This window comes from Brassica napus, chromosome C4 (assembly GCF_020379485.1).
Source record: "Brassica napus cultivar Da-Ae chromosome C4, Da-Ae, whole genome shotgun sequence".
Classification (NCBI taxonomy): domain Eukaryota; kingdom Viridiplantae; phylum Streptophyta; class Magnoliopsida; order Brassicales; family Brassicaceae; genus Brassica; species Brassica napus.
In genome coordinates, this window is record NC_063447.1 from 30023155 (window position 1) to 30036133 (window position 12979).

Below are 12979 nucleotides of genomic sequence, written 5' to 3' on the forward strand. Positions count from 1 at the left end.
TGAGAGCATTGATCTGTGCTCTGCTACAACAGTTACTATGCAGCTCTGTTGTTCTGAAGTCTGAACAAATCAAGAACCTGTGACCTTGAATGTCGATTTTGGAAACCAGCAAACATATTCTTACGTTTGGAGTTGCTTTCTTTTTTTTTTTATAAGAAGTTTTTGGGTTCTGCTGATGATTCATACAGATACTAAGTTTTAACTTAGCCCTTTTGGTCCTTCAATCAACCAAAACTCATTGAGGAGAGACACAAACGAACTTAAGCACAGTAGTACACATTTTGATATAAGCAGACATCAAGTAAAATACCAACAAGTGCCCATTTTAATATCTTACGTACAGAAGATAAAACCCTTCCATTTCTTAGGTTAAGACTCTTACAACATCCTTCATTTTAGGTCAACGAGATCACGGCAACATGAAACAACTTTCCACGTATATACACAAATTACATGTACTGTGTACATCATGATCGTAGGTTATAGATACTTCATACCTTGATCTCGCTTCATGTATTGAAGACCATGCTATCACGAAATTAATGTCGTGAAAACCATGCTATCACGAAATGAAGGTCGTAGTACAAATAGATGGGAAACGAAATATAATACACGAGTAAAGAGTCAACTATTTCCTTAAATCACAAAATACAACCATGTCTGAGACTGTTTCGTAAAACCCGAAAACATAATCTATGAAATTATATAGCTAGCTACTCTCCAAACATTTAAAGAAAAAGACGACTACAATAGATTTTTGTTGGAAGCTTTTGTATTTGCTTTTTTTTTTGTGTGTTAGTAATGAATATATTTGGTGTATATATAAAGTCATAAGTTATTCGATCAGCAATAAATAATTTTGTGAAAAAGTATTTATAAATATAAATATTCCAATTATTAAGAGCAATATTTCATAGTTATTATTAAAATATTTTGTAATTATTTTAGAAATATCTCATAGTTATATGTAAAATATTCTAATATTGTTTAAACTCAGTCTTTCAATTATATAAAAATATAATTAACTGAGAAATATTCTATTATTATTTGAATGCAATCTTTATATTTATACAAAAAACTATATAAGAAATATTCTATAATTATTTGGCAGAAATTTTAACATTTAGCCTAAATAATATGGAAAATGTTCTGTAATTATTTAAACATGATTTGTAATATTTATCTATTTTCTATAGATTTAAATAATTATAGTAATTTCATGCGGAATAATATCTTTTTAATTATACAAAATATTATTTTTATTTGATTATTTTTAATTATGCATCTTTTGTTTTTAAAAAAGAAATTAATGATTGAATTTTTTCGAATAACAACAAAATATATATACAGGAATTATCTTTTTTATATGTTTTTACTTTTTCCAAATTTTTATTATATTAATCTGTAATTAGTTACCAAATCTGATAAACAAACATAATTATTCATTAATTGTAACAATAAATTTAACCAATCTAATTTTTAACATGAGAGCTCTTAGAGAAAGAAAAAAACACTTTCAAATAATAGTATAGATTACTTTTCACATTTATTCATTTTTTACTGAACTCATTAGATTCATAAAATATGATTTTAAATACATGTGTTTAATCCGGTAAAACTAAACCAATTAAAGCCGAAGCAAACTAAAATAGAGAAAATGTAGTTTAAAATTGATAATACCAAATAAATCGAATGAATGTTATTACTAAAACCGTAGTATATAGATATGGTTGATTAAAATATAGTAGTATAGTCATAGGTAAATTATATAATACAATTGATCATCTATATACATATTTATTTTATTTTATTGACATGATTTTGATATTTAAAATGTTTAGTTTAATAATTTGATATTTTATTTTAAGTTATAGTTTTTATATTTTTCACCAAATTAAATAAAATATCATTTTTATTGACAGATATTTTTGGTAAAATTTACTTATGTAATAATATTATGATATTACTAACTTTTTTATGAAATTATCATAATTAACTTTATATTTCTACTAATTGTTTTTATAATAATTAAGTAAAATAAAAAAATATATTTAAAATATATAGTACTGAAAATATCTCATATTCTAATAAATTTGATTTTTAATATAGAAACCAAAACTCATAAAATATTTTAAATAATCAATATATTTAGGATTTTTTAGTACCTAACTAAACCAATGTAGCTATAATTTTAAGAAAAAATTAAGCTCACAGACACATTTCAAGATTTCAATTACACCTCGAGGCATTTACCATATAAGAGCATATGTAACATATTGCTATTTTCACTTCTATAATAGCCTTTAAAGGTAAAATTGCTCCAGTCCACCTCTATTTCTTCCTGTATAATAGAGATCTATATTTTTTCTCTATTTATAGAGGAAGAAATAGCATTCCTCTATCTTTTACTCTACATTTAGAGATTGTTATTTTAGAGATTGTTATTTTAGAGGAATTCATTGAACCATATCCCACCTCTATTATAGAATTTTTCTGTTTTAGAGGTGAAAATAACAAAACACATTGGAGATGGTCTAAGAAACACTTTTTAGTTGCGTAAAGTCTCTACTACCCTTTTAACTCTAAAAGCTTGGTTATGGTTTCAGTTTTCTGAATATCTCTCTCCTAAAATGTCGGTGAGCACACTACACGAGCTAAGACCCAAACAACCGAACAATGATCCACCACATTTGTAACGGCCCGGTTCCTAGCCCAAAATTTTCTCTAAGAAAATGGGCTTCTCTACGGCCCATTTGGCAAAGACCTAGGGTTTCCCTTCCCCCTTTTCCTATAAAAAGAGATGCAGCCCTCCTTTTGCCTCATTCAGAAACTGAAGCGAAGCTCTGCAGAGAATTCCCGGAGACCGAAAACCCTAGCCGTCGAGCTCTCTCTCTCTTCTCTCTCTCTCCTCCGCGCCGTCGCTCTCTCCTCATCGTCGCACTCTCTCTCTCCTCGCCGGCGCCGTGTGGTGGTGGTGGTGACCGGGTCTCAACCTTCTCTTATCCTTGTTCCAGATCCAGATCTAGGCTAAGGTGGAGTGTCTTGAACCCATCTTGTTCCATGTACTGTATACTCCTTTATGTTGGAGTTAGGTTTGATTAGACCCTGTTTGAGAGTTAGGATGATAGAACATGGTTATTACTAGGTTGATAGATGAATGTATCATGATGCATAAGAACCCTCATACTGTTAAATGGGACTTAATGAACTGTCTTGTGTTGTTGTGGTGATGATTGATTGGTAATTGATACTTGTATGTTTGGATGTGTAGTCCTATGAGTGGTTTGTGATTAAAGCTAGGATGCTAGAAAGAAGTAAATGTTAAGATGATAGATGACTACTGATTGTTATTGATACTGTAAGTGAAACCTGAGTGTGATGTGTATTGTGTGTGACACCGATAACGGGTGGCGTCTAGTGAATGAGTTCAATTACGAGTCTAAGTGTAAAAGAAAGTGAATGAGAATGAGAATGTATAAGTGAAAGTGAATAAGGATGTGAAAGGATAAGTGAATGTATAAGTGAATAACGTTAAGGTTAAGCATGGGTTGGGAAATCATATAGAGTCTAGAGGGAGTACGTGGGGTAGTAGTTCTACGCTAGGCATCCATAGGAGCTGTGGTGGAATCCCCAAGAATATGGGGTAGAAGTCTAGCGAGAGCTACCCCCAGAGAAAAGAGAAAAGATGAGCCAGCCGCGAGAGGCGGGATATAAAAACGTGCATTGTAGAGTCCTTAGTTCATGGTCGGGTATCTGGGTGTTAAAGGTGTCATAAGATTGAGTCGGTCTGGTATGTCGAGTCGGTTAAGTCTATGGTTTGACGTGTGTGACAATGAGTGAGATCATTGTACTGATTGATCGCTAGGTTGTTAGAAATATAGAGAATTGAATGTGTGGAAACAAATGATGATGATATGAAATGTTAAGATGCATCAACTGATTGTAGTGGCTAGTCAGCCCTAGTTCCCGCATAGAGTAGTATAGAGTGTCATGCGGGCAGGCTGGTCTAGAGTCACTTCACTGAGTAACTTGTTGCTCATCCCTCCCTTTCCATTTCCCTGTGCGCAGGACTGTAAGTAGAAGTATATGGATGTGGGTGTGACGGTATTTCAAAGAAGGTTATGCGTCCGTTGACTCTTGGGACCAGTAACGGGACACACATGGTTGTCTAAATGAGTAGACACATGTCCATAACGCCCTTTCGATAACCCCAGTCGGACGCCGAGGGATCGGGCCATCAATTGGTGACAGCTTGTCCAGTGGGAATGTTGTTAAAGGTGAGGTCCTGGGTTCGAGGCTCACCAACAACCTAATTATGGAGTTAGAGAGAACTCATAATGCAGGGGTTGGGGTCGGTGCGCTGCAGCGCTGTGAGCCTGGGGCCCACGGGGCAGGTAGTTCCCACGGGGTGGGTTGTCACAAAAAAAAGTCGACTTTTCTTATAACGCCCCGACCGCCCACGGCTAATGGGCCACCCTCGCTCGCTCTCTCGGCCCGTGGGCCCCATCCCATCCGACGGTCGGTCCGTTAATTTCTGAAGGCTCGAAATCATTGTTTATTGACCCTGCAATCACCACTCGACCTTTTCGCATGCTTTGGTCTCACTCGCACGCTATCACGAATCACTTCCCTATAGGTCACTCATCCTTCCACTGTTCCAGCTCAACGACGAACTCTGGAGTTGATGTTACAACATTGTTCATCCAATTTTTCCTTTCTCAATCGAAGCGTTTATGTAACTTTGGAATATGTCTTCCCTCTTTCTCCTTCCTCTTCCTCCAATGAAACTACAAAGAATATTTTCAATCCAATTTACCAGAAAAGAGGCGAAAGATGCTCGATGTGAGAATCTCCAAAAAAATCTTTCCTTCTTGCTTCATCCTTTCGATTGAGAGATTCTGAAGCAATTCAGAGGATCTAGCGTTTTGATTTAGGCTACATTGCATCAAAAGTCGTTTTCGAATCGATTTAGTGTTACGTAATGATATTGCGTTTACTCGTCCTCTTGAATCGTTTGTTAAAGATAGACAATCTCATTTTTGAATTGTTTAAAAAGCCGTTTTCGAATCGATTTAGCTTTTACTCGTTTGTTAGCGATGGTTACTCATAGGAGATGGAGACGATATCTCGTTTGTATTGATTAGAAGGCAGTTGATATGAACAAAGAAGTACCTTCTTCTGATGAGGATCAGTTTTCTTTGGATGCAAAGGATTCAAATGTTGAAGATGAAGTTTCAGGGAATAAAGCAATGACTTTTTCATTTGAAGAGCTCTCTGTTTCTACGTGAAACTTCAGGTCTGATTGTTTACTAGGTGAAGGATGTTTTGGAAAAGTATACAAGGGTCTCATCAACATAGTCAATCAGGTATACAAGGATGTTTCTTAATCCAGTCTGTGAAATGATTGTTTGATATATAGGTTGTTGCAATCAAGGAACTTGATCGGAATGATGCTCAAGGAATTAGAGAGTTTGTGGTGGAAGTCACGACACGAAGTCTCACCAACCATCCCAATCTTGTCAAGCTTATTGGATTTTGCGCACAAGTGTTCAGAGGCTATTAGTTTACGAGTACATGCCACTAGGTTCTCTTGAAAATCACCTCCATGGTATAATTGCTTTCTATGCATATTTACAGAATAATTTCGCTTCCTTGTAATGCTTAGAGTATGGAATAGGTATAAGGCATGTCCACTAAATGTAGTCCACATGGACAATTCATTCAGGACATGTCCACAAAATTACGTACACATGGAATACTAGACGATGCAATATTTTCTCTTCATGTTACTTTTTTAACTCATTGTTCTCCACTCTCTTATCCACCAAACTCATGTACACATGAAACTTGTTTCATGTCTAAGCCTATTAGTTCACATATAGCCGTCCACAAACATTCATCCACGTAGTCTCACGAGCATGTCCATGTTCTTTCCGTCCACATATGTTCCGTCCATGTCCACACATTTACATTTTTATCATCCATGTCCACGCATGTATTTTGTATAAATGTTAAAATATATAAAAAAAATATATATAGAAAATGGATGTCAAAATATAAAGGAAAAACATTTATGATATATTGTAATAATTATATTTTCTTTTTATATTTTAAACTTTGAAAAAGAAGTAAATAAAAACATAGAGGTGTAATGAATAGTTGTAAAATTACAAAAAAAATCTAACTAAACAAAATTATGATTGCGTAACTTTAGTATAGATTCTCTTTCTTCAATTCTCTTTTGGATAGATAATTAAATTAGTTAATTTTAGTCGCTTTATCTTAGCGTATCAACTAGCTGTCAACCTTCTTCTTGTTAGGAAGAGGGTATTTTTGTCTCATTTTGCATAGGTAAGTGTGAAAAGTATGATCCATGCGTAATGTGTCTTATGTCGTAAAATAAACTCAAAATATTTTTTTAGAGCATCTCCAAAAAGACACTCTATTATGAAGTTTCTAAAACACTATATTTGAAGTTTAAAAGTGTTCTTCTCCAAAAGCAAAACTTCAAATTTAACTTCAAAACTATTTTTATTTTATCTTATGGTCTTTATATTTTTCATAAATAATTTAAATTCATAAAAGTTTTGTAAATAACTAAGCACATATATAAAAATATTACAACAGAATTAACTAATAAAAAGTTATATTAAAATAAAGAATTTAAATGGAAATAACATAATTAATATTAAACTTCAAGAAAAATATCATATAATTCCATAAAAATATTTCCGTAATGCATATATGATCAACTGGTGTATTTCGAAGTAAAAAAAAATGACTCTCTTTATTTTTAATTTCTAGATCACAAACTAAAAAATGTTGAAAGCATGTGATCTTAAACTTGTAAATACATTAGATCTGAACAAGAAAGTAAAAGAGAAAAATAAATATTGATAAAAGACTCAACTTCTTTCAATGATATTAAAACTCACTGAATACATTCAATCTGATAAAAAAGAATTGTACAAAATAGACATCAAAACAACAACCATTTTCGGTTACACAAAATTTATTTGGACAATATTTTGGAGATTTTGGAGGTTCTGATCAAATTTACATGACTGATAGTGTTGTAATATTTAAATTTGTGTAATAGTTATGTCTTTATGTAATTTTTGAAAAGATTTTTGTTGTTAAGTTTTTTTTGTATTGTTGTTGTCTAAATCTAGTTTTAAAATATTTTAAATCTTATTTTAAAGTTTTATTTAATTGTATGTGTAAAACTCAAATCTATAAAAAAAATTGAAATTTTTATGAGATATTATTTTTTTTAGGATTAATACGATAAACGAGAAAATATATAAGAATTATAAATGTGATATGTAATTGTAGGGACCAAAATGCAAATAAAAATATGAAACTTCAAATTTGAAGTTTTGAAGTTTATTTTTGGAGAGCAAAAAACTTCATATTTGAAGTTATAAATTGTCTTTTAGAGATGCTCTTGGTGTAATGCACTCTTGAAACTCCAAAAAAAAAAAAAATAGAACCTATACCCGAGTTGAACACCACACCACTAGTTCCAACAGTGTAAGCAAAGTTCGTAATTCTCCTCTGTTTTGGGATCAAATCGCTGCGCCTAAGAGCACGATTAATGCTGGTCTCGTAGGGAGAGTCTCTTAGCGAATATAAAAGATGTCTCTTAACTTTTAACTTAAAAAAATTAAGAAACGTCTCTTATATCTTTTATTTAGGGGACGTTTCTTAATTTTTTTATTTAAAAACTAAGAGACGTTTCTTATATTCACTAAGAAATTTTTCCCAAGTGACGGTACATTAATCAAGGTCTAATAGTCTAATATTTCAGTTAAATATGATCATCTGTGTGCCAGTACGTATATAATCATTTCCGTTCATTAGTATAAGACCTATCATGACGTCACGTTAGGTTATATATTGCCAGAGGCGAACCCACGTGTATTAATGGTGGATCAGCTCTTTTTACCATTTTTACCATTTTTATTAGTGATTCAAAGCCCATTAGATTTTTTGACCCATGTTAAAAAACATCATGAGTCCGCCACAGTATATTGGTCAACTTACCAAATCTATATCGTGAAGGTCAAGCTCTCTCCGCGACGTCATGATACATCGTAACGCAACGTACATGTGACTGCAGTGGCTGACAGAGATGCGAAAGAAGACAAGATAGAGTAGAGATTCGCAAGTTCATGGAAATTTTTTAGTATTTTATTATTATGACATAGACTTTTCCCGTTCGATTTTTTAGGTCAACTTCTTTTAATGATAGCATTTCGATATATATGCAACATCAGTGACGAGATTCGTCCAGAAATTACTAATATAATCTATTCGCCTAACTTTATTTCTAAAAGGAAACTTAAATCATGAAGTGACCCACTGACTTAGGCAACAAAATAAAGATCTGCTAATTTATAGGCGTAATTCAGGTGAAAATCACTTGGAGGAATATGCCAAGTTATGAGCTTAAAAATGAAAATTGATGCTGAAATATATCATTTCATATGTATAGTGCCATTTCAGGCAATCTATTCTTTCATTTTGTAATATAATAAATATACACATGTGTGTTTGTTCTGCCATTTGAATCACTTGAATAGGGCTGTATTGCAAACATTTTATGGTGGAATATTGAGTTCGCAACTTTACGTATGTACTTCACATCTACCTGTCATTGAGTGGAAACTTTTAGTCTCTTTTGTTTCAAAATATAATAATATAGCTAAAAACAAAAATAAAACAAAAGAATATTATTTTAAAAAAGTTTATAGTGCAAATATTTTTTTTAATTAACATAAAAATCAAGTTGTGTTAAACACTTATATTTTATATATAGTTGTGTTTCACTCATCTCCACCTTCATTGTTAACATTTTAATAGAAACCCAGCCATGTTTGTTTTCTTTACGAGTAATATTATACCTAATAGACACTCTTTTACCACTATACCTGGTGTAGTTCGTTGGTGAAACACAGCCATATTTTGTCTGGATTTCGCTGTCTTCATTGAATAATTGGTTTCCAACCTTTTTGTGATATAACAAACTAAGTCCCACATTGGAGAATTAGACAAAGAGAGTCTAATATATAAAGAGCTGTCCAACTCTAATAGTACGAGGCCTTTTGGAAAGGAAACCAAAAGTAAATCCATGCGGGCTTGCTTCTAAGGCCCAAAGTAGACAATATCGTACTAATCAGATAATATAGAGTTGGACATGGGTTTAACAATCCCAACAATTGGTATCAGAGCGGTTTGACAAAAAAAATCTGCAAGAAGACCAAAATACGTTTCGAGTAGGAATGGGACCCTTCAAGGTGGAAAGGGAGGTTCGGCAAAGATTAGTCAGAAGATCCTGGAATTGTGGGAAGAACATCCTCAAAGCAACTCAAAGTAACCTTGCGACTAAGGGTGTCGAATGTCGAAGATGCGACAAGGCACCGAGATGATTCGCTAGAGGAAAGGGCACAAGGTGTGTGGTCCTTAGCTTGAGGGGGAGAATGAGAGATGTCAATCCCAATCCCACATTGAAAGTTTAGACAAGGAGTGTCTAGTATATAAAGAGATGTCCAACTCTAATTAGTATGAGGCCTTTTGGGAAGGAAACCAAAAATAAAACCATGCGGGCTTGCCTAAGGCCCAAAGTGGACAATATCGTACTAATCGGATAATATAGAGTTGGACATGGGCTCACACAATCCCAACAATTGGTATCAGAGCGGTTGACGAGAAATCTGCAAGAAGACCAAAATACCCTTCGAGTAGGAACGGGACCCATCGAGTTAGGATTGGGAGGTGTGTGTAGCCGATATCAAGTCAAAAAAGATCCTGGAAGTCAATTGTGGGACACGAGATGAATGTGATCCTTAGTTTGAAGGGGAGAATGTGATATAACAAACTAAGTCCCACATTGGAGAATTAGACAAAGAGAGTCTAATATATAAAGAGCTGTCCAACTCTAATTGTACGAGGCCTTTTGGGAAGGAAACCAAACGTAAATCCATGCGGGCTTGCCTTTAAGGCCCAAAATGGACAATATCGTACTAACCAGATAATATAGAGTTGGACATGGGTTTAACAATCCCAACACTTTTAAAAACTTTTATCTTCTTTTTCCATAAGATTTTTTTCTACTAAACAGTAAATATCATGTTAATGATGTGAAGATTTTACAAAATGCATAATCCTAAAATATTACCATCCGGAAAAATTAAGTGAAAATAGAGTGCAATAATTGAATTAAACCACAAGAATCACAAAGAGTCCTTTCATCTGATCCAAAGGGGCATAAGGCGTTGAAAAGCTTGCTTATTCTTCCTCGCCCGACGCCGTAATGATATTTCATAAGATTTTTTGTTTTTGTTTGGACCCTTTTTGTTTTGATAAGTTTTTCCATAAAGCTTTCGAATCAAATTTATAATTTCTATCCGTACAGTGTTAAATGCATTGTCGGAAGCACGTGACTTCAACAAGGTGACTTACTTATGTATCGAGTCAACTCCACTCTAGACGAGAAAAGATACCCTTTGATTTAATCACGTATCATACTTTAGTAATTAAACAATACAGCAATGGAATTCAGCCTTTTTTCAAAAAAAATATAGAAATGAAATTAAACACGTTGCAAAAACCAGATAAAATTACAAAACCCAGCTATGATTATAATTATTAGCTTAGTTAGTCATCACGGTTTGCCAAAAAGAAAACTAGAAAAACAAATTATAAGTATTTCCAGGCCAAAATCTGTTACACGAAAATATTAAAGTTGATAACATACATGATCCTATGATAAATACTTTCGTTTATTAACTTTTTGTTTGTTTGTTGAGAAAGTACTTTATTCAAAAAAGTACTTGATTTATTAAGAGGGGTATTTTCCACAAGTTCTACAACGTCACGTAATGACGTCTAGCAGTGTGATACATGCATGCATGATGCATCCAACAGTTCTTGAACTCAAGTCACAGAATTCAAATCAACTAACTTTTGTTGTAGAGATTATATATGTCTCTATCTTAACATTCTAAATCTCTTTAACTGTGAATTGAACGATTCAGACAAATATTAAGAACAGGTTTGATAAGTTCACAAAACCCCTAAATCAAAACTCTTTGCACATATGTATTTTGCTCATCTAAGATTAGTTCAGAAAATTGATAACACTTTCATGTTTACCAATTATTCTAATTAGATCTAATTTTAGGTTGTCAAACTAGAACTAACTTTAAAAACAATCTAGATGCAGAATATAAGATTACTCTAACAATTCAATCAATCTAGCAATTCATCAACCCTAGTCAAATCCTAAATCTACAAATGAACTATTCAGATATGATAGCAGAAATACAAATCATATTATAAATAAACTGCATTAATAAATAAAAGAGTTCAAAATTATATTCTGAAAACTATCGAAGGACTTGTTTGCAAAAAAGTGGAAGGGCCAATCTCCAATTTCTTGAAACTTAATAAAAAATACATTAGATTTGCTTAGTCATGATGAGCGTCGACCAACACCAAGGGTGATGTCAATCGACACTAGCTTTAAAGTTTGAATCCAGCTTGGTGTTTCAGCTCTAATTTTTCTTATGTTTTTAAGTGTTCCAAAATCTTCACTCCTGTCCAAAACGTATTTGAACTTGCAATGATTCAATAAAGACTAAAAACATACATAAAATTTGTAAACCAAACTTATATCAAGGCTAAAAACCCATAAAATAATGATATATGTTTTAGTATTACTATATAATATTGACAGCATTACGTGGTGGAGAATTGTTTTGGCTTCCATAAGAATTGTTAAAGGAAAATTCGTTTTGAAATATTTTGATTCAAGTGATGAAAAATACATGGTCAGCACTCAGCGATAATCACAGAAACTAAGTTGGTGGAAACAAAATTCCTCAAAGACAAAACCCTAAACATAAGGAACCAAAACAAAACACCAAAATACATCAATATGGAAAGGAACCCCAACATCAATACATCTACTTGATATTGGGAGGAAACTTGTATACTCGCTTTTCTCTCTTTTTAATATACCATTATGGCTAAAAACAAAGACATACTTTTTATTAAAAAATATTAAAATCAATTAAGTTAGTTATCAAAACTTTGTAGAATACAGTTACTTACATAGTTTCCAGTACTTAGATTAATTTGAAAATATTAAATCATTTTCTATTTTAAAAAGTTATTTAAAACATTATATATTTTGAACATTATATATCTTAACACAATTTTAGATGATAATTGTTTTACTTATGCTTCTTTGATCGGATTCTATATTCTTAAATCATATATTTATTTATATTTACTGAAATCGAATACTATTTTAAAATTACTTCACATCCATAATAAAATAATAACAAATAAAAAACTCATATTTTGGTAAACAGGTGTCAACTCGTCTCAACTTTCATCTACTTTATTAAAATAGAAGTACATTTATGAATTAACCCTAAGACTTACAACTTAATTACAATACAATACCATTGAAGTAATTAATAAACTTAAATCTAAATTATTTTTTTTTCTAAATCTATTCCACAACAAATTCATGATAAATATTACACTAAATGCACATTAATACTATAAAACTTAATATGTAAAGTAGAAAACTTCTTTCCATAAACTTGTGGGTATTATCCAATGTTTTGAAAACCGAACTGGACATTGACTCGGCATTGTAACTGGGTCAATGGTCGGACCATTCTAACCGGTTCAACCGGGTTTTAAATTATAATCAAATTTAAATAATTAAATATATATATACATATATACAATTATTTTTATAAAAATATATATCATTTCTAGAATCTAACTAAAATTGAAACATAAATAAATAAAAACTTAAAAATATATAAAAATATAATGAAAACTAATTTAATTGGAAATATATTTTTAAAAATATGATTTTAAATGAAATATTTATAAATTTGCAATTTTTTTATTTATTTTTTTTAATTTTAATTGAGAAAACCGGATTTTAATATTG

At 32.0% G+C, this 12979-nt stretch overlaps 1 long non-coding RNA gene across 1 annotated transcript; it reads left to right on the forward strand.

The window, feature by feature from the left end:
• The first annotated feature begins 2097 nt into the window (after positions 1–2097).
• Positions 2098–5800, forward strand: LOC125585228. Its single transcript, XR_007322171.1, has 2 exons — positions 2098–5296; positions 5420–5800. It is a non-coding gene; the product is annotated as an uncharacterized LOC125585228 (long non-coding RNA).
• The last annotated feature ends 7179 nt before the right edge of the window (positions 5801–12979 follow it).